Source organism: Triticum aestivum, chromosome 5A (genome assembly GCF_018294505.1).
Source record: "Triticum aestivum cultivar Chinese Spring chromosome 5A, IWGSC CS RefSeq v2.1, whole genome shotgun sequence".
NCBI classification, from domain to species: domain Eukaryota; kingdom Viridiplantae; phylum Streptophyta; class Magnoliopsida; order Poales; family Poaceae; genus Triticum; species Triticum aestivum.
In genome coordinates, this window is record NC_057806.1 from 134,665,852 (window position 1) to 134,670,123 (window position 4,272).

The window sequence follows — 4,272 nt, forward strand, 5'->3', positions numbered from 1 at the left end:
TATGTTTTTGGCACCATTACCGGAGGGAATTTCTTGGGAAGCCATACTTTTGATTCTTATAATGCTATGATAGATTTGTTAGGCCCACCACCTCTTTTGGTCAATAGAACGATTTTAACTTTGAAACATGTGATGCAAAGGCTTGATATTATTGAAAATAAAATTGCCACTGTAGAGTTAATCAAAAATTTGGATAAAAAGATCCACAACCAAATTACCCAATATGGATCTAAGGTAGGAGTTACTCTGAAAAATCTTAAGGAAAAGGAACCCATAGTTAATGAGAAGATAGACCAAGATTCCACTAGAATTGATAAACTCAAAGATATTATTACCAACTTGCGGTCCGCTTTCTCAGCCGTCAAAAATACCTCAAATCCTCCTCCTACCAAAGTTGCCAAGTTTATCTATGTTCCTAAAAATAAGGGTGAATCTTCTAGTAAAAAAATTAAGACCTCAAATCAATAAGTGTTCACCCCAACTTTTTCGATATCATTAAGGAACCTTTTGCTACAAATGAATTTCTTGATTTCTTGCCTTGGAATTTGATCATTATCAAAAACAAAGAACCCCCTAAGGGTTATGAGTGTTCAATTGAAGAATTGCATACCGAAGATGACAATACCTAGATCTATTCTTGTTTTTATGCCTAGCTAGGGGCGTTAAACGATAGCGCTTATTGGGAGGCAGCCCAATTTTATTTTTGTTCTTTACTTTTTGTTCCTGTTTAGTATTGAATAATTCATCTAGCCTTTGTTATGATTGTGTTTTTATGTTTTAATTAGTGTTTGTGCCAAGTAAAGCCTTTAGGATCTTCTTGGGTGATTGTTGTTCGATCTTGCTGATAAAAACAGAAAGTATGCGCTCACAAAAATAATTTCCATTTCTACAATAGAGCGATAAAATAGCAATTCCAACTGCAGTAGATCAATATACAAATTATCATGGTCGTCCTAAGGTTTCAGAATTTTTGGAGTTACAGAAGTATTCGAAACCTACAGATAGCTACAAATTGTTCTGTTTTTGATAGATTCTGTTTTCCGTATGTTGTTTGCTTATTTTGATGCATCTATGGCTAGTATCGGGGGGTATGAACCATAGAGAAGTTGGAATGCAGTAGGTTTAACACCAATATAAATAAAGAATGAGTTAATTAAAGTACCTTAAAGTGGCGGTTTATTTTCTTATACTGAGGGAGCTCATGAGATTTTCTGTTGAAGTTTTGTGTTGTGAAGTTTTCAAGTTTTTGGGTAAAGATTTGATGGATTTTTGAATAAGGAGTGGCAAGAGCCTAAGCTTGGGGATGCCCAAGGCACCCCAAGGTAAAATCCAAGGACAACCAAAAGCCTAAGCTTGGGGATGCCCCGGAAGGCATCCCCTTTTTCGTCTTTGTCTATTAGTAACTTTACTTGAGGCTATATTTTTATTCACCACATGATATCTGTTTTGCTTGGAGCGTATTGTATGATTTGAGTCTTTGATTTTTAGTTTACCACAATCATCCTTGATGTACACACCTTTTGGGAGAGACACGCATGATTCGGAATTTATTAGAATACTTTATGTGCTTCACTTGTATATTTTGGGCTAGATCTTTTTAGAGCACGGTGGTGGTTTTATTTTATAGAAATTATTGATCTCTCATGCTTCACTTATATTATTTTGAGAGTCTTTTAGAACAGCATGGTATTTTGCTTTGGCTATAAAATTAGTCATAATATGATGGGTATCCAAGATGGGTATAATAAAAACTTTCATATAAGTGCATTGAAAACTATGAGAAGTTTGATTCCTTATGATTGTTTTGAGATATGAAGATGGTGATATTAGAGTCATGCTAGTTGAGTAGTTGTGAATTTGAAAGATACTTGTGTTAAAGTTTGTTATTCCCGTAGCATGCACGTATGGTGAACCGTTATGCGATGAAGTCGGAGCATGATTTATTTTTTGATTGTCTTTCTTATGAGTGGTGGTCAGGGACGAGCGATGGTCTTTTCCTACCAATATATCCCCCTAGGAGCATGCATGTAGTACTTAGTTTCAATAACTAATAAATGTTTGCAATAAGTATGTGAGGTCTTTATGACTAATGTTGAGTCCATGGATTATACGCATTCTCACCCTTCCACCGTTGCTAGCCTCTCTAGTACCACGCAACTTTCGTCGGTACCATAAACCCACCATTTACATTCCTCAAAACAGCCACCATACCTACCTATTATGGCATTTCCATAGCCATTCCGAGATATATTGCCATGCAACTTTCCACCATTCCATTTATTATGACACTCTTCATCATTGTCATATTGCTTTGCATGATCATGTAGTTGACATCGTATTTGTGGCAAAGCCACTGTTCATAATTTTTCATACATGTCACTCTTGAATCATAGCACATCCCGGTACACCGCCAGAGGCATTCACATAGAGTCATATTTTGTTCTAAGTATCGAGTTGTAAGTAAATAAAAGTGTGATGATCATCATTATTAGATCATTGTCCCATGTGAGGAAAGGATGATGGAGACTATGATTCCCCCACAAGTCGGGATGAGACTCCGGACAAAAAAAAGAGGCCATAAAAAAGAGAAAAGGCCCAAATAAAAAAATGAGAGAAAAAGAGAGAGAAGGGGCAATGCTACTATCCTTTTTCCACACTTGTGCTTCAAAGTAGCACCATGATCTTAATGATAGAGAGTCCCCTATTTTGTCACTTCCATATACTAGTGGGAATTTTTCATTATAGAACTTGGCTTGTATATTCCAATGATTGGCTACTCAAAATGCCCTAGGTCTTCGTGAGCAAGTGAGTTGGATGCACACCCATTTAGTTTCTGTTTGAACTTTCATACACTTATAGCTCTAGTGCATCTATTGCATGGCAATCCCTACTCACTCACATTGATAGCTATTGATGGGCGTCTCCATAGCCCATTGATACGCCTAGTTGATGTGAGACTATCTTCTCCTTTTTGTCTTCTCCACGACCACCATTCTATCCACCTATAGTGCTATGTCCATGGCTCACGCTCATGTATTGTGTGAAGATTGAAAAAGTTTGAGAACATCAAAAGTATTAAAAAATTGCTTGGCTTGTCATCAGGGTTGTGCACGATTTAAATATTTTGTGTGATGAAGATAGAGCATAGCCAGACTATATGATTTTGTAGGGATAGCTTTCTTTGGCCATGTTATTTTGAGAAGACATGATTACTTTGTTAGTATGCTTGAAGTATTATTATTTTTATGTCAATATTAAACTCTTATTCTGAATCTTTCGGATCTGAACATTCATGCCACAATAAAGAAAATTACATTGATAATTATGTTAGGTAGCGTTCCACATCAAAAATTCTGTTTTTATCATTTACCCACTCGAGGACGAGCATGAATTAAGCTTGGGGATGCTTGATACGTCTCCAATGTATCTATAATTTTTGATTGTTCCATGCTATTATATTATCTATTTTGGATGTTTAATGGGCTTTAATATGCTCTTTTATATTATTTTTGGGACTAACCTATTAACCGGAGGCCTAGTGCCAGTTTCTGTTTTTTTGCCTATTATAGAGTTTCGCAGAAAAGGAATACCAAACGGAATCCAAATGGAATGAAACCTTTGTGATGATCTTTCTTGGACCGAAAGCAAACCAGAAGACTTGGAGTTGAAGTATGGAACGCCACAAGGCGGCCACGAGGCAGGAGGGCGCGCCCCCCACCCTCGTGGGCCCCTCGTAGCTCCATCGACGTACTTCTTCCGCCTATATATACTCTTATACCCTAGATCAATTCCAAAGAGCCATGAAACCACTTTTCCACCACCGCAACCTTCTGTACCCATGAGATCCCATCTTGGGGCCTTTTCTGGCGATCTGCCGGAGGGGGAATCGATCACGGAGGGCTTCTACATAACCACCATAGCCTCTCCGATGAAGCGTGAGTAGTTTAACATAGACCTTTGGGTCCATAGCTTGCCGCCGGATAAATCACCTTGCCGTTCTCGGCGCAGCCGCCTGATCTGTTGAGCGGACTCGAAACAGAACAAGGGCGTTGCCAATAGAGGAAGGGTTCCCTTGCGTGCAGGTTTTCTATACAAGGAGCAAGATCTTTCGAGGAAGATAACCTTATAAAAAGGAAAATTGCTGAAGGTTTCATGTGACTTAGTTTTTCCGCCGCCACGCGGATGGTTGTTGCGGCTGCGGACAACACTGCCTCACCTAACTGATGGCACCAGAGCATGGTTGATCGACGTTGCCTTCTTCTCTTGAGCCAT